Source organism: Lacerta agilis, chromosome 10, assembly GCF_009819535.1.
Source record: "Lacerta agilis isolate rLacAgi1 chromosome 10, rLacAgi1.pri, whole genome shotgun sequence".
Taxonomy (NCBI): Eukaryota; Metazoa; Chordata; class Lepidosauria; order Squamata; family Lacertidae; genus Lacerta; species Lacerta agilis.
The window spans coordinates 56,547,226-56,566,403 of record NC_046321.1 but is presented as its reverse complement, the minus strand read 5'-3'; the positions used below and the strand labels follow the sequence as shown (position 1 = coordinate 56,566,403).

Below are 19,178 nucleotides of genomic sequence, written 5' to 3'. Positions count from 1 at the left end.
CAAAGCCAGGTGCTTCTGTGCAGATTTAATTGCTCATGTCGGGCGTAGCTTCTTCTCTTCCTTGGCTAGGAATATAATAGCTGTGAGTAAGTATGGGGTTGATTTAACAGTGTTTAATTTCATTTATATTTTCTATTTAAGAGTAACCTTCAGAGGCTTGGAGGAACTGAGTGGGTTATAAAAGCCAAGAATGAAGCTCAATAAATTCAGTCACGATGGTCCAGCTCTAGCCATGGCTAGCGACCTTGGGTCAGGATTTGAATCTTTGTCCCCATTGAAAGAGGCATTGCATTCTGCCAGCTCAGTGGGACCTAGATGATGATGATGATGATGATAATAATAATAATAATAATAATAATAATAATAATAATAATAATAATAATAATAATATCTGACTTTCGGAAGACATCTGAAGGCAGCCCTGTTTAGGGCAGCTTTTAACATTTGAGGAATCATTTGATGAATCATTGTATTTTAATATTCTGCTGGAAGCTACCCAGAGTGGCTGGGGAAACCCAGCCAGATGGGTGGGGTATGAATGAATGAATGAATGAATGAATGAATATTTTATTATTTATACCAATCTGGGTGGTGGTGGTAATAATAATAATAATAATAATAATAATTTATTATTTCTTCCCCAGCCACTTTGGGCAGCTTCCAGCAAAAGATTAAAAGTACATTAAAACACCAGTCATTAAAAACTTTTCTAAACAGATGCCTTCAGATGTCTTCTAAATGTCAGGCCGTTGTTTTTTCCCTTGACACCTGATGGGAGGGCATTCCACAGGGCGGGTGCCACTACCGGGAAGGCCTTCTGCCTGGTTCCCTGTAACCTCACTTCTCGCAGTGAGGGAACCTCCAGAAAGCCCTCGAAGCTGGACCTCAGTGTCCGGGCTGAACGATGGGGGTGGAGATGCTCCTTCAGGTATACCGGGCCAAGGCCATTTAGGGCATGACAGGTCAGCACCGATTGTGCTCGGAAACGTACTGAATATTGCAATGTGAACAGAAGTGGCTTGTTATGCTGGCTTCCTGGCAGGTGAGTCGCAGTTGTTTACAGAGAGGGAGGGAGGAGGCAGGAAGTCAGCACAGTGAAAACAGTGGTGGAGCCAATTCTGTTCCCCTGCTAGTGCATTTGCACCATGCATGCATCCTTGTTGCCTCACCCATCTCCCTCTCAGCAAGCAACAGTGACTAACCTGCCGGGAAGCTGGCCCAGCAGCTCGGCCCCATCCAACAAGTTGCATCTGAATGTGTATTATCCTGAAAACAAATCCAAGTTCACAACTACATCTCCATGTCTAAGTCTGCTTCTGAATATGTATCTACTTTGCTGAACCATGGTAATGAACGTCATGCAGTTGTTGGTTTGGGAAGCTGCAAGGAAGTTACGACAAGCTGTGGGGCTTCTTTTTTTTTTGCCCCTCCAGAGGGTTTTCTTTTTTTTCTTCTTTAAATTTTGCTTTATTGTCATTATAGATATTCATCTTTTTACAATCATTTACATAACTTAACACGTTTTACATATTTTAACTTTCTCCCATTTCATACAAATAAATTATTCAGTTACATAATTGTGTGCCTCTTTGTACAAAACTTTTTGGTGCCATATTTCTCCATCAACAGTATCATACTAGTATTGTAGCCAGTATATAATCCATATATATAGGGAAAAGTAATAACTAAACAAAAGATAAATAAATTTATAAACCTCAATTATTTACATAAATCTACGCATAACCCAAATCCAAATTAATACTTACATCACTAACAAATACAAATACATAAATAGATACATAAATAGACTTCCTATCTTTCCTGTTGTGTACTCCTTTTCTGCTTGTGAATCCAGAGGGTTTTCTATGAAACACTTATTCTAGTTTGTCAAGTCATGCCTGAACTTCAGGTGAACTTGCTCCGGTTTGGTGCTGCTGCGGAAATTGCGAAGGATTAATCATCTGGTGCTATCATTTGCCTTGTGCACTAATGGTCAAACATGGGAGAGAATTACATGAAATGAATCACCTACCACCTGCCTTCTGGAACCACTGAGTTGTATTTCTCTATGGTTTCTGTTTCTTATTCCACTTTCACCCTTAATTCTGGGAGGAAATTGTGCACAAGCCTTACAGTTATGTAGGCTTTCTAATGTTTTTAATTGGTGCATTTGAACAAAGGAAAGGAACTATTTAGTAGTTGGTTTTAGCTGAAATGGGAAAATGAAGCAAGGATTTTATTTTTTCTTCAACAAAACACCCATAGGCAGCCCAACTGTATATATGTCATATACAGTTAGTGGTACCTTGCTTCTCAAACTCCTTGGTACTAAAAAAAACTTGGAACCAAACACTGCAAACCCGGAAGCAACTTTTCTGGTTTGCATACTTTTTTCGGAAGCCAAACGTGCTCCGTTTTGAATGCCACACTTCTCTTTTGAGTGCCACACTTCCGTTTTGAGTGTTACACTGAGGTCTATCTGTTTTTGCTATTTATTTTGCATTTTTGTTTTTGTGGCTCTTTTTGTTTCGTTTTTGTGACTGTGTGGAACCCAGTTCAGCTACTGATTGATGGATTGATTGTGTGACTGCAGTACATGGTTTATTTCTTTCATTTTATGGACCAGTGGTTTCGTTAGATAGTAAAATTCATGTTAAATTGCTGTTTTAGGGGTTGTTTTTAAAAGCCTGGAATGGATGAATCCATTTTGCATTACTTTCTATGGGATAGCGCACCTTGGTTTTGGAACGCTTTGGTTTTGGAACAGACTTCCGGAACGGATTAAGTTTGAACCAAGGTACCACTGTATGTTTCTGGCTGTGTTCACCGTGGTTTAATTCTAGGTCAATGGATTTAGGGCTGCAGCTAAGCATAGCTAAACTGACCCCAGTTCCCTGAGCAGATCTGCTTTGCACTGGAATGCCAGCAAAGTCAGTGAGAACTGAAATCAGCTTTGGACAACAATAAGTGGTCTTAAATAACAGCTGGCGGCGTTAATGAATATTTGTGTGAGTGGCCACCATTGCATAGTAAAGTTCCTCTTTAAATAGATATATAGATCAGAAACTATGCCTGCATACACTCCATCTATTTAAAGCACCCCCAAAGAATGCTGGGAACTGTAATTTGTTAAGGGTGATGGGAATTGTATCTCTGTGAGAGGTTAACTACTGTTCCCAGACTTGTTTGTGGTTAAATGTGCTTTAAATGGATGGTGTGGATGCAGCTGATATGTTTGCTGCCATGAGAAGTAGAGGTCCCCTCTTTTTCAGTGTGTTTCTCACATCCTCATGATTTTCGCCATTAGTTGTGGCTACTTGAGCTTGATAGTGCTTTGTAGCACATTTTAGAAGCTGACTTTTAGAGGTTAATTTGCCCAAAGTATCCAATAAGCATGATAATTCTCCTATTTACAGACCAGGATTAAGGCTGCAATTCTACACACACATACTTGGAAGATCCATTCAGCAGGTCTCCTCTTCTAAGCATACTTGTGCTGTCAATCTTTATATTCTGTAGATTAGGGATGGGGAACATGTAGCTCGCCAGCTATTGTGGGACTCCAACATCCATCAGCCTCAACAGCCAGGGATGATGGGAGTTGTAGCCCAACAACACCAGGAAGGGCACATGTCCCCCATCCCTGTTGTAGAAGCAAAGGACCAGGAGGAATGGTACAAGTAAACATCAAAACAACAACTATATCTCTCATGTTGCTTGGCAAGAAATAAGCTCATGCACCAAAGGACCCAGGCAAATTCAGAAGAGACATACAAAGCCTCTCCTGTCTCCAGAAAGTTCTCCAGGAAATTGATTCACCCACTTTACAGGGATAACTTGACTCATGAAAACGAAAGCAATGGCAGAAAGGTCAAAGGAGGACCACCCTGTATTGGTTTTCCTTGGAAAGTCTTGAACATTTACCAAGAATTATCCCAGGGATCTCAGAAAATCTGAATCTGTTGTGATGTGAGTGTGCAGGTGAGGTGGAGAGCGGTGTGACCAAACCTTACCTTTGATCTCACTAAAGCACTATATAAATTCTAAGTGCTGTTGTTACTATTACTACATATATATTCCAGAGCTGCTTTGAGAAATGTGTTTCTTCCTGCTCCATTGAGGATGTGTATTAACACAATCATTCAATATAAATATGTCTCCTAAGGACGCATTATTGATTGAGGCATATGTTCCTGTTGTAAGAGAGCAAGTATGAGATGTTGTGTTAGGAAAACAAGAGATCTATTGATTCAGCTTCATTACAGGTCCCGAGGTACCTGTGTTAAAAATCCAGGGTAATGATTGGAAATGAACAGAACCAGGCATCTTAAATTGCTTTTGTGCCAGCTGTGTGACGTAAGAGCCTTTGAAGTCTTCCTTGGGAGGTGGAAGACAAAGAACTGCATTTGCTCACATTGGCATTGAAAGCCAGAAATGACTAGGCCCCAAATATTGGAAAGCTCACCTCCATCCCAAGGAAGCTCTCCTGGTAGTTCAGTTGCACTCAGAAACTTTGTTGGGGATGGCAGCACAGGGGAGGACGTTCTCTATAGCAGCCCCTAAACTGTGGAACTCCGTGCCATAAAGGGTTTCTATGTATGCAACAACTGCAGTGAGAACACTGACAGACAAGGGATGGAAAGGAGATAAAATTCCAACAAAAGAGGAGTGGCAGGTTAAACTGTTTGAATACTCGGAATTGGTAGATATGACGGGGAAGATCAGGGATCGACCGACCCAAAAGTTTAAAAAGGAACGGGAGATTTATAGACAATATTTAACAGAACATTGTCCCCATATCAAAACTTTTGAATGCTTTGAATAACTCTTGGAATGACATAAGGTAAAAAGAACACAAATAAGATTTAATACAGGTCAAGTTTATTGAAAAATAGAGGCAAGTAATATGGAAACAAAGAACCCACACTAAGCTGTTCAGAAGTCAGTGGCTGAATTTTTTCTGTGTTTTCGAGTTGTATTGTTTTGTGTTTTTTTTGTCCCCTCCTTCTTTTTATTTGTGAATTATGTTGTGTGCTTTTTGTGAGTATGCCATTTATAAATGAATAAAGATTGAATATTAAATATATATACAGAGGTACCTCGGTTTACAAACAGTCCTGTTTACGAACTATTCGGTTTGCGAAGTCCGCAAAACCAGAAGTAGTGTTCCGGTTTGCGAATTTTACCTCGGTCTATGAATGGAAGCCAAACAGTGGAAGGGCACTGGCAGTGGGAGGCCTCATCAGGGAAAGCATGCCTCGGTTTAAGAATGGATTTAGTTTAAGAACGGACTTCAGGAATGGATTAAGTTCGTAAACTGAGGTACCACTGTCACAGACAGAGGGAGGGGAGGAGATAGGTGGCACTGAGGGGGTTGCTATGCAACCAGGAGAAAGGCAGCATTTAGAGGGTCCTTCTTTTCATAGTGGGGGAGGGAGAGTTAATCCACCTTCTCTCCAAACTAGAAGAGCTGAAGGGGTTAAAATGCAATGGCAGTACAAGAGAGGAAGGACTGGACTCTGGTGCCCTTTGTGCTGTGAATGGGGCGGAGACTCAGAGTGACCAACTTGTAGCAATGGCGGCAGGCTCGGAGCCGTTCTCTGGATATAAATTGTAAATAAACGTCCATAAAACTGCCAGAGACCCATTAATTCTTATCGGAGCTTGCTTGCCTGTCTGAGATCATTACAGCCCCCATTGATCAGGATGAGTCCCCATTGATCAGGATGGTCTCTAAATGCCACAGGGTTGACTCACAGCACATTGAAGTAGCTGAAGTGAAACATCTAAAGAACACCTTCCTCCACCCTGCATAAGAACATTAAGTCCAGAGTCTGAAATTAACTAAATGAACAACTGACTTTACTACAATTCTGATAGTTAGCGCGTAGCTCCTTAATCTCCTTTCAGGTAGTGTTTGTCACTCCCCACTTACATACTTCATGCCTACTAATGTCCTGTGAATCCCATCCAGCTTCCCCCCCCCCCGTCTCTGCTATCTACACCCTTGTGTAAGCATTCTACATCTTCCAAAGTGCCCACGTTTACAGAATGCATGCAAATTAACACACATTAGGGAAATTGCCACATGCTGTTTAATTTATTTCAATTATTGGGTGTAGGAGAATGCAGATTCTTCCCAGAGAAAGTGAAACGCACTCAATTTTCTACTAAAATCAATTTTGGGTTTGTTTGTTTTTTAACTATGGTGCCTGGGATTGGTGAGATCTGTGGGCTGCAATGATGAAATGATCCTTTGAATGATCCCTAGATGTAAAAGGCTTTGATCTACAGAGGGAGTGGTTTCAGAATTACTGACACGAGCTATGTATATTTTATTCCAGTTACTGGCACCAGCTATCAAAGATCAGGAGAAAAACACATTGGGCTCTCCCATGGTTCATGTCAGGGTGAATATTGCAATTTCACAATTCCCCTGGAGACAATTTTAATAGTTGGTAAGGGGAATATATATATATATAATTGCAATATTCTGACTTTATCAAAAGAATGTATTTGACATCATTTTGCCTGATGCCATCTCAGCCTGAAATATCTTGCATAAAATGAATAAATGCAGTCAGGACTGGTTATTACATGGACAGTTTTGACACATTTTATTTATTCTTTGGTTTGTTCCTATCACAGATATGAAGAAGTGGTGGTGATGGGGGGGATGAAGTGTGGAAATCGATGCAATTAAGTGCTTGATGCAGTTTGAGGAGGCTCTCAAGTGACTTTCATTTCCTGAGAATATTGTGCGAGTGTGTTTTAGAAGTGAAAAAGAAATGGATGGCACTGGGTACTTAGCTAGTCTTTGTGCCAATCTGGTAAATAGCAAAAGACAGCTTGTGTGTGTGTGTGTGTGTGTGTGTGTCTGATGCATGGACACTAACCCAGATTGTTCTCAGCTGGTCAAACATTGATATTCAAATAGGAAATACTGAGCCAGTTGAAGGAAACAACATTCTCTTCAAAGGACACAGATTTCAACATTAACCTACAACTCAAAGGGGTGGGATGATATCTCCTCCTCTTCTCTATGAGTGCAACTCCCTTTCTTCAATGGAATCTTCCACTGACAATATGCGATGAGCTTTGATGAGATTGGCCTTACTGATGGAAAAAGTTGAGATCTGGTGGTAATGCCACAGTCCTTGCGTAGACCACTTTTGCCCCATAAAACCATTGATTTCTGGTTTTATTGAATTGCTGAATGGTTCAGTTTTGCCTGTGTTTATTTTTATTAGATGGCTCAAATGTATGTATAAAACAAAATGTCAAGGATACAACAGAGAGCAAATCTAAACGTCATAGCAGGAGAAATGAGCTTTAATGTATTGCAGGTTGAGTTATTTTAGAGACTGATACTCCATAGGCTATCAATAAAAGCAACCAGCTAGCTTTCATCCTAAATGTTGCAAATTATTCATGGGGGTTGGGGGTGCTTCATAATAAGGACATCTACCAATCAGTGAAATGAGGCAAGTGGGGTTTGGACAAGATGAAGTACCTTCTAACACCATGATGCAATGATGGGAGCTTGAGGCTCTCAGGGAAAGTGGGCATCATCTAGTCTGCATCAAGTCAAAGTGGAGCTCAGACAAGAAAAGGCACTTGGGTGGCTCTAAAGGGACCCTGCTGGCTGAAGCATTGTCCTTCTGCTGCAACCAGAGAAGATGCTCTGCAAGGAGCTGGAACAAACTGAAGCTTCGTGTAAGCTTCCAAGAACTGGAGTGTGCTGGGTTCCACCTGCTTAAAGGCCCCCTGCTTGATTTTGTAGTCTTTGGCTTTTGTGAGGCTGGGGGGGGGACACCGAATCAGTCACCCACTGATTCAGGGTATGATAGCAGGGCTGTATCCTCTGGCCAGGAGGACCCCCCAAAATGTTCTGGTGGTTCTCTTCTCCCCTACTCCTCAAGGACATAGCCTGAGCACTGTCCTCGTCACAGCTCTCACTACACACTACAAGTTTTAGGTGATGAGTCATGACACATGATATTGTAACAAAATAGAAAATTCTTTCCAGTAGCACCTTAGAGACCACTTCTTCAGATCGTGTGCATGCACATGAAAGCTCATACCAAGAACAAACTCAGTTGGTTTCTAAGGTGCTACTGGAAAGAATTTTCTATTTTGTTTTGACTATGGCAGACCAACACGGCTACCCACCTGTAACATGATATTGTAGTTTACTACAGTAAACTGCAGATGACCTTTTGGTCTTTTTTCATGGGTTATACAAATAAATGACATTTTTTTTTTAGGTGGATCAATTCAGTCTAGCCATCTGAGATTACCCATTTCTTTTTTAGATATGATTTTAATGGTGCCCAGTCAAAATGGAAAACTCACAGTTTACATGTATCCAAAACCAATTAACAAGAATGTTATTTTGCTCTATGGTAGTTTTAATTCCCTTTATCTGAAACATGATGTGCTGTTTAGCCAGTTATCCCTCTTAATAGAAATGGTAGCTTTGATGAAAATGTTGATATTGTATCTACATCCTTTGCAGATTCCATTTGAATTAGGCTGTATCCGTGGTGAGATGATGCAGGTAGTCACAAGTGACATTTATCGCCAGCGTTCATACGTAATGCCAAGCCATGGTTTATTTTAACCATGGCTTGTTCCTCCAAAGTTTGGTTTGTTTCCTATCTGTTCTTGTTTTGCGCTTTGTAGTTTGGCAGGTGTCTGGGGATGATGAAAAAAAACCATGGTTAAGCAAGGATTTTGAAGTTTGTCATAATGCCAGCAATACAAACCATGGTTTGAAAACCTGCAGCAAAACTGGGCTTCACATCATGGTTTGTTAGTGGAAAATAAACCATGATTAGTCCGCTGGGCTGGGTTCACAAGTTGAAACAAATGATAGTTATAAACGAAGCGCATCATGGCTTAGCATTGTGGTTGAACCAGGCCGTAGTAAATCTAGGCTGCGGAGGAGGAACGTGCAGCCCGAAAGGGCTGCTTTCGGGCTACTCGTCCCCCACTCCTTTGCTGCTGGTGGTGGCTGCGGAGGAGGAATGAGCAGCCCAAAAGCTGACAGGAGCTATGGCTCCGGCGGCAGAGGCATCCCTCCGCTTGCGACTGTAGCGGCAGCCGAGGGATCCCGCTGCCGTCCAGTGCCTTCACTCCATAAGACACACAGACTTTCCCCCTTCCTTTTTAGGAGGGGAAAAGTGCGTCTTATGGAGTGAAAAATACGGTAATTGCTGCATAACCCCAAGGAATCACAGAAGTAAAAAATGTTTGTTTGTTTTTGTTTGTTTTTTACGATACCCCCTTGATGAATGGTCTTAGGAAAGTAATATATCATTACTAACATATTCTTGATACAATGCCAGGTTGTTCTAGGCTCCCAATTCTATGGTTTATATAAAATGGGAAACATGAAAGTTGAATTGGTTCATTTGGATTTCGTTACAATTACAGATGGCCCAGTTTTACATGGACATTTTTTCAAATGCCACAATTGTTGTTTCTAAAAAGCATTTGAAACCAAAATGTTTACAAATTCTCATGATGGTAGGAAGCACATTTTGCAATTGCTCTAGTGGGAATGTGGCTTGTTTGATGATATGCAAATACAGTATGTTTTATCTGAACAAAACACAGCATGCACTTAAAATTCACATTTTTTGGAACACAAAAGTAAAATGAGAAGTTTAGTTTCAGAAGCCCGTGTACTTTAATATGTTGTGAAGTATAAACTAAAGTTTGGTTTGGATAGATTTCGAGCACTGGAACCAGGGCTTTTTTTTCAGCTGGAACTCGACAAAGAACAATTCCGGCACAGCTCAGGTGGGTGCCATTACCATTATAAGAAACGAGGGAGGCATTCATGGTGAGTTTTGACCAGTGGTGTGCAGTTAGTGGACTAGGGGGCAAGGCTAGTCTCCTAAATGTTCCCCTGGCACTTCCTTCCCAAAGCCTGGTTTAGGGAGGGAGGCATGATGCTCTGACAAGAGTCCAAGAGCCCTCCTGCCACCTTTCCAAAGCTCCCCTGGCTCCAGAATATTGCTAGAGCCCTGACACCTGCTTCCCAAAGTCCAGGAAGCTTCTGGCTGGCTTAGGGAGGGAGATGTGATGCTCACACGCTCAATGGCAGGACGTTACGCATGTAACATCAGCTCCCCCAATTGCCCTAGCAAGCTGGCACCTCTGGCCTTAACTGTTCCCCTACAAAAAAAATTTCGCCGCACACCACTGGTTCCGGCACCTCTTTTTCTAGAAAAGTAACGCTGATTGGAACAAATATGATCACACTCATTTAAGAGTTTAGACATGGGTAACTCGTTACTGCCATGCGAAGTCTTAGAGAATTTTTACATTAAACACTGTGCAACCTCCAAGTTTCAAGAATAGGCTTGATTGTAATGCTTTCTTGTAAGGAGCTATTATGGGTAAAAGTTTTTTTTACTATACGTTTGGGTCACCTATGGCCCTGGAGATGCTGTTGGAATACAACTCCGGCCAATCCTGCTGGCAGTGGATGATGGGAGTTGGAGTCCAACAGCATTCCGGGGGGGGGGGAGAGCACAGATTCCCCATTTGATCACTCTTCACTCATTTATGTATTTTTCTATGCATTCTTGGGTTGGGGAACTGTACCACAAGATTCGGAAATAGTGTGAATTTCAGAGGAGAGCTGCGTTTTTCAGTTTGCACAGTGGGATGTGCAAATTTGGCAGGTTTCCATTAAAATGTGAACTGGATGAATTCATCCTTCACCCCTAGCTGGGAAAACTCTTCCCTCCTCCCCTTATCTGGCAGCTTAAAGAGGTGACATGGGAGCTGCTACTGGGTAGACTGATGCAATGCATTCTAATAGATACTTGAAATCTGACTATTATAAGACCCAGGCAAGCACCGTATTTTTTGCTCCATAGGACGCACCGGACCATAGGGCGCACCTCATTTTTAGAGGAGGAAACAAGAAAAAAAATATTTTTCTGGTTTTCCTCCTCTAAAAGCCCTGGTTTTTTTTGTTTTTTTGATGATCAGCTAAAAGTTTTGCAGCTTTTTTGCAAAGGGAAAAGCCCTGGCTTTTTTGAGGATCAGCTAAAAGTTTTGCAGCTTTTTTGCAAAGGCAAAAGGCCTTTTTTTGAGGATCAGCTAAAGGTTTTGCAGCTTTTTTTGCAAAGGGAAAAGCCCTGGGTTGTTGTTGTTTTTTGAGGATCAGCTAAAGGTTTTGCAGCTTTTTTTTGCAAAGGGGGAAAAGCAAAGAGGGAAAGCCCCATTTTTATGGGGTTTAACTCACATTTCTGCAGCTGCTAAAGGAAAGGGAGCCATTTCTACTGTTTCCAGACAGATAATCTAATCAGCCAGTCACATGTCCTGGGGAAACAAACAGCCTCCCTCTGCAGCACATTCAACAATGGAGGGCGGGGCTGAAAGGGAGCCGGGACTCTTATCTCTCTCCCGATCTCTTGCTGATCAGCTGCTGAGCCCTTTCAACACTCCCTTTTCTCTTTGTAAAATAAAAAACACAATCTGCTTTTGGCCCCTGGGCAATTCAGATCCAGGGACCACCATTCGCTCCATAAGACGCACAGGTATTTCCCCTTACTTTTCAGGAGGAAAAAAGTGCGTCTTATGGAGCGAAAAATACAGTAATTAAAAGGTTACCATGGATCTGAATAAAAAGAATATGGAGACCTTCCTGTCTGGATAAGATGTCTCAAGGAACTTGGTGCAAAAAAAAAAAAATTGCTCCAGTAGGAGGCAAATCTCATAATGACCTCAATATGTAGGTTTAATTATACACAAGGAAATATAGTTTAAATGTCCGCAATGCATAATAGTGACTTATTCATCTCTTGCAGGTAATCCTGGGTAGGCAGTTCAGTGAATGGAATGAGATTAGTGCCACATCGCCCTGTTTTTATGCTCCCACGCTGCACACTGTGTTCATCTGTTAGCTTGAATGCTAAGATGTATGTTTAAAGCCAACCAGCCTTTTTGTTAGCTTCCGACTGTTGTGACATCTGTGCATATAAAGCCAGCATTTCAATCTTCTCTTAGCAATTTCGTGTTAATCGTTGCTTCACTGTATTGCAGGCAAATTAAGTCCCTTCAAAGGATAGGTATTATTATAATTGTGTGGGATTTTTTTTTAAGTGAAAAGCTTTGAATCAGCAGTCATGTGGATTTGTAAAGATTTGGAGCAATGCACGTATTTGTAACAATGTCAGTTGCAAATTAATCCATTTCCCCCTGCGACCGGATCTCATTTGGAAATTTAGCATAAAATAGGGCAGCCTTCTCATGGACTACAACTCCCATCAGCCAAAACCACCATGGCCAATAGTCAGAGATGATGGGAGCTGTTGTCTAAAACACCTGAAGGGCAGCAAGTTGAAGAAGGCTGATTACTGCATTTGTGTCTGAACCATTTTATTTTATATAGTTGTGGCGGCACTGTGTCATTTTATTTGTGGGAGTCAGTATGTCCAGCTTATTATGATTCTTATCAATTGCGCTTCTATTTAGAATGTTGAGGAATTCAAGCAAGACGCTGGTTTTTGCACATTCAATTCAATTCAATGTAATAATGGTAGCAAAATCCTGCAAAAACCACCGGGAGGTTCTGCATCCGCCCATAGCTAAAAACTTCAGTGGGAAATAGAAGTGTGTAGTCATCTCTGAAGTGCAAAGAGATGGATCTTCTCTGCTTCTTATCATTTCTAGGTGGAAGAATAGAATCATAGTATTGTAGAGTTGGCAGGGACTTTGAGGGTCATCTAGTCCAACCCCCTGCAATGCAGGAATCTTTTGCCTAATATGGGGATTGAACCCATTACCCTGAGATTAAGAGTCTCATGCTCTACCAACTGATCCATGTTAGAGCAATAGTAGAGAGCTTACTGCGGGAGACGATATCAAATTAACAAAGCCTTAACATTTTCCTCCCCCTTGAAAAGTAGCATACAAGGACTCTGCAACCTCATCATTCTGAGCCAGATTCCTTCAATCTCTTGCTACTCCTGAACGTGGACTCTATGATCCTGGCAACCAAGAAAAAGGTAGTAGTTGTATGCAAGAGGATACACAGAATAACACAGTCATTTGCGGTGGGCAGTACCTTTTCGTATCACCCAACTGAGAAAACAAGGAGGTTAGCTGCAGTAATTGTTGCAGATACACAGTCAGGGGTCTTCCTTGACTCACTTGCTAGAAAAGCCTACTTCGGTATTCCACAGCAGGAATACAATGCCTGCCACTGGATTTTTTAAGGTAGCAAAATGCTTTACTGCAGGAGTGGATTCACAACTGGCAGGCAAAGGCTGCTAAAAATGGTAGGAAAAAAGGATCAGGAACTGAAAGGATTAATTTAGGTTCATTGAGGTTGAAGTAACTAGCTATTTTTACCCTAGAGTAGAGAAGAAAAGCTCTACCCCTTTTCTTAGCTCTGTGCCAAAACAGTGAAGAAATTCTCATGTGTTGGATGCAATGAGGGTTTGGTTGTTGCTGTTGTTGCACTTAGCTTATTTTCATCTGGCCACGGAGTGTTTGTGAGGAACCGTTCTTCAGTTTTACAAATCACCTCTCCAGTACTCTGCAGGCTTCCTGGGTGCTTGCCTTTCCTGAAATCTCCATGGCATCCTCAGCTGGGCTTTCGTGTAAGCACAGGAAAGATGGGAAATTATGTACTGCACACCTGACAGCTGTTCATTCCAGTTGTTTCAAGTGAAGTCATTGTTTACTTCTAATGAAACTATTACTGTTGTTGTTGTTTTAAAAAAGGGTACAAGAAAGGACTTCCCCTGAACTCAAAATCAGTGACTGAAATTGGCATTCAGTGAGAGCCAGTGTGGTGTAGTGGTTAGGAGCGGTAGACTCGTAATCTGGGGAACCGGGTTCGTGTCTCCACTCCTCCACATGCAGCTGCTGGGTGACCTTGGGCTAGTCACACTTCTTTGAAGTCTCTCAGCCCCACTCACCTCACAGAGTGTTTGTTGTGGGGGAGGAAGGGAAAGGAGAATGTTAGCCACTTTGAGACTCCTTTGGGTAGTGAAAAGCGGGATATCAAATCCAAACCCTTCTTCAGTAGCGAGTGACCCTGGTTTCATGTACTTTGGTTAAAGCTCTATGTAAGACGCTGACTGCATGCATACCATATATTTAAAGTACATAGAAACTTGGGAAGCATAGTTTGTTAATGGTGCTCTGTGATGGGTAAACTAGAGTTCTCAAGATTCTAAACCACTGAGCCTCTTGGGTTTGCCGATCAGAAGGTTGGCGGTTCGAATCCCCGCGACGGGGTGAGCTCCCGTTGCTCGGTCCCTGCTCCTGCCAACCTAGCAGTTCGAAAGCACATCAAAGTGCAAGTAGATAAATAGGTACCGCTCCGGCGGGAAGGTAAACGGCATTTTCGTGTGTCGGTCTGGTTTCGGTGTTCCGTTGTGCCAGAAACGGCTTAGTCATGCTGGCAGCATGACCTGGAAAAACTGTCTGTGGACAAACGCCGGCTCCCTCGGCCTGTAAAGCGAGATGAGCGTCGCAACCCCAGAGTTGTCTGCGACTGGACTTAACTGTCAGAGGTCCTTTACCTTTTTATGTGCTTTAAATGTGCCTAGTATTGGGGAGGATCAAATTTGAAGAGACAGCTAATAGTAAAATGGTGAGTTATGAAATAGGTGCTGGTGTTCAAACTGAAAATTTAGAATGTATGCACCAGATTTCATTCCAATGTGTGCAAGTGCACTGGTAGAGGCAATCCACCCAGTGCTCCTGCCATTGCATTGCAGTTGCACCATGCTGCCCTCTCCAATACCCTTCCCCTCTCTCTGCCAGTTGCTGAGAAACTAGTATAGCAGCTGCGCCTTACCTGGTGGGCTGCTTCAGCTGTCAACTTTCAACCAACTAATGAAGAAGCTTACAAACTGATCCTGAAAGGCCAAGTTAAATGGAAAGCCTGTTTTGTTCAAGCGGTGAAGTTACAGGTGTGTTTTAGAACCTTTGTACACACATGCACAGACTGAGTAAGATTCGAAGTCCAGGCAAAGCGAGTGATGTCATGATATCAGAGTTCCCCCACAATAAGTAGAAACAGAATTTTAATGGTTCAAGAAATCCCTTAGGCTGCCTGATCATCTTTGCTCTCCTTTTGATCTGCTGATTGGGAGAGCTCTAAAACTATAAAGGAAGAGTCCAAAAGCTCTTCACAAACTCAACTTTCCACTCTCTTTTTCTCCACTCTTCCCATGAATATCATTCATTTGATCTTCAGCTCCTTCATCTTCCACTGCAGAATGTGGACCTTGCCTGGATTTAAAATATTTAGATAAAAGTTGCTTACAGATGGTGGGAAATTTAATGTGCAGCAGTTTTAATGTAGTTGGTTTGGTTTGGCTTATTTAATTTTTTTTTAAAAAGAGAGAAGCAAGAAGCTGGATTTAAAAGTGATGGAAGTATTATAGCATAGCTCCCTTGTTGGGAAAAGGCAACTGTTAAACATTTATCAGTTGGCTGCCTTGTGGAGAAAAACCGTGCCGACAGCCCAAGCTGTCCTTAGGTGCAGCCTCATCTTCCCAGACTTCCAAAGCAGTGCACAGTGTGACAAGATGAGTGTTAAATGCAAAATATTGCATAATGCATACAGTGCCTTTTAATGTCTTTTTGCCATAAAGTGTAGCATTGCAGGGTATGGAGCGGAATGTTTCTTCCGTTTTGTTCCATTCACCCCACATCTTAACATGAGATTCTAAATTCTGCAATCAAAGATTACATTCCTTTGCAACAGCTCTCATTAAAAAAGGACTTTTTAATGAGACTTTCACATGCCCTTACCCTATTAAAAAAGAAGAAGCACCAACACTGAATTTCTAGTACCCCACAGTGTGCAATATCTTTTTTTAAAAAAATCTAGTATATTTACACTGGTATATTGACACAAGAGAGGATGCAAACTAACATACTGTGATAGAGACCGATCACTTATTGGATTAGAGAAGTGTCTGTTCATTAGCACTTAAGAACTGATTGGAGTAAAACACAGCTGCTGACAAGCATCTTCGAGAGATGTTGGTTACTGCAGTAGAATTATCTTCTGCATGTTCAGAAGCTTCCACATTTTAGTACCCAATTATGCTCAAACTTGTTTATCCATCTAGCCGAACATCCATCCTTCCATCCATCCATTCATGGCATTCATATCCCACCTTTCCTCCAAGGATCTTAAGATTCCCCTGTTTTGTCCTAATAATCCCATGTTAGGTTCATGGAATCATAGATTTGTAGAATTTGAAGGTACCCTGAGGGTCATTGAAATGCAGGAATTTCAACAAGTGGTCCCCCATCCAATTTGAAACCATACCGGACCCTGCTTAGCTTTACTAAGGCCACAGATTGTTGGGTTTGGATGACATGACTGTGGTTAAAATGGAGGAGGAGGAGGAGGAGGAAAGAGAAATGCGGAAGCCGGGGAAATGCTAGGTTTCATATTGTAATGCTAAACCATGGCTTAGCATTGTCGCTAAACTAGCCCAATATGCATCTGTGCTTTCTCTTTTTCATGCAGTATGATAATAAAAATGTTCCAAGCTGGTGAATACTGAAAAGCAAGTGGTGTCTTATTCTGTGATGCACATGCCTTGCGAAATCATTTTGTGCCAGGTTCCTGCACAAAACTTGGTTCAGGGTTTGGTGGAAATGAACCACCAAATTGATTCTTGATAAGCAAGAAGTTGCATCAATAAGCAAGGATGAAATATACTCGAAGTCAAGTATGAATTTCATGCTCTTTATTTAGCTCATAGTAGTGAGGAATGCAGTTCCCCCAAAACGTTTGCTTTATATACACTATTACAAAATGGGCCCCACGTGATTGGCTAATTCCGGGATACTCCTGTATGCCAATCGGAGTGCGGATTCACTTCCACCTGGAGCTGGATTGGGTGGCTCCTGCGGACCAATCAGACTGCTGCAATCTCAATCCTATTGTTCTGGGACCAGTCAGACTGCTGCAATCTCAATCCTATTGTTCTAGGACCAATCAGACTGCTGCATTTTGGATCCTATTCCACTCAGTACATAAGCAAGGAGTTACAGCAGTCTCTACAGGAGGAAACTCATGTGTGCTTCCAATTGCTTCTGAATTTCATTTTGGAACACTGGGAATACACCCCATGAGCCAGGAATGAAAAGTATTATTTTTCCTTTGGATAAACAGCATTGGACGGAGCAATCAAAGCACCCTTTGAACCAGACTGGAGTCGGGAGATTGGGCTGAGATGTCCCTCTGTCCACCTCTGTCAGTCTCCCCTAGCTGCTGGCTGCAGAGTGATGCCAGTGTCACCCTACTGGCACATCCCCTTCTGCCCGTGGAATGCAGGTAATTCTGGAGTCATGGCCCTCTGGCATCTGATCGAGTTTGGTCCTGATCAGTGCACCAGATCTGGCTTAGTACAGCGAACTGCCTGCCCTCACACCTCCTGCCCTGGCTGCCATGAGTGGCATGGCTGCAGAGGCGGTACTCATAAAGCCCTGCCTTTCCTGGGGTGGTTGTGGTGGAAAGCCTAGGATTGCTCATAGGGTCATCACCTAGTTCTTTGAGAAGAGCTGTGTCCATTTCACCTAGACTGGAGAACCTGAAAACAGAGGCGTTATCTGCACCTTTCTGTCTTCCAAATATGATATTAGTGGAGCAGAAGCAATGTCACATAAGGAATACAGTGATAGCACATTTCCTGAACACTTGGGCCTTGCATGCCTGTAGAAATTTGTAAGCCATCTGAGATGAGAAGCTGTGTCAATTGGCCCTAAATCACTACCTGATGATAGCTTTGCAAGAACTCTGGTTTGCCTCAACTCCCGTTGCAGCTACTGTATTTTGACTTGATAGTTAAGACTGAACGTGGATTCCTTTGTCAGTTTTCCTTTTCCATTGCAAAAAAGGAAATGGAGGGCAACATTTCTTTGAAGAAGAGTGGACTGATTTTGTACTTGGTTGCTGAACGTGTCGGCATACCTAACAGTTCCCTATGTTACACATGATGTTGATAAAAATGAATGTGGCGATAAATGTTGTCTCTATTCTTGGGCCAGAATTAAATTTGCTGCAATCTACTTCAAAGCACCAACTCTGTGGAACTCCTACACTCATTGAACAAGATATGCAAAATGAAGGTGTGGAAGCTAGATTCAGCCACCTTGGGGGGGGGGTCATCATAACAGTGGACTGGGGGGGCAGGGATGAATGGGGTGCCCAGAGAAAGCATCATTAGTGGGTCCTGGCAGGAAGTGTTGGTCTAAGGAAATGTTGTGTTGGGGTCCAATGCTGGATCCCACAAAGAAGGTGGTGAGGCTGGTCAGAAACTGCAGGACCACAGAGTGACATTTGGCTTGCTTGTTGGGTCATGTACAAAACATTAACAGGAGCAGTTGCTAAATTTCTTTTTTATGGTTACAAAGATTTGGTAAAGAGATTTTGTCAGTTCAAGTGATTTTTCTTTTGGTCCCATTCTTTATTTTATATATGCACCAAGTATAAACCAGGCTTCCTCAACCTCGGCCCTCCAGATGTTTTGAGACTACAATTCCCATCATTCCTGACCACTGGTCCTGCTAGCTAGGGATCATGGGAGTTGTAGGCCAAAAACATCTGGAGGGCCGATGTTGAGGAAGCCTGCAATAAACTGAAAGTGGCATGGGGACAAATAGAAGAGGATGCCTTCAGCCCAGTATGGCTCCCCTTTATCACATACACAGCCCAATAAGACAATAAGACCCTGCCACCAGCATACAGATGACTCTGGCTTACTTGACCCAACAAGCCCAGCCCCCCCCAAAGGCAAACAAACCCCATTGCAGCCACCCACAGACAACCCACCATACCCTGTGCTCCCAACCTTTCTCACTACTAAGGAAGCGTAACAAGCAAATGGAAAGAGAACCTGTCTAGTTGACACTGACACAAAACCCCACACGTACACTGCAATAAATATAAATTTCACCCCCACCCCTCCTCTCCCCCCTCATCGTCCTGACCTTATACTGTACTCAACACTAATGTCTCATAAGAAATGTAACTGATCTGTAGCGAAGATTGTATGATTTGAAAAGAGAGACAAGGCATGTACTTTTGCAAATCAAGAAAATCTATAATAATCACAATCATAATCATAATAAATATATGCACCAAGTACTTTCTACTTAGAATAGACCCATTT

At 42.3% G+C, this 19,178-nt stretch overlaps 1 protein-coding gene across 1 annotated transcript in view; it reads left to right on the top strand.

Annotated features, from left to right (window-relative positions):
* LOC117054565 (metabotropic glutamate receptor 8-like) overlaps positions 1–19,178 on the top strand; it is a 103,269-nt gene that overhangs the window by 70,715 nt on the left and 13,376 nt on the right. The window lies entirely within an intron of this gene.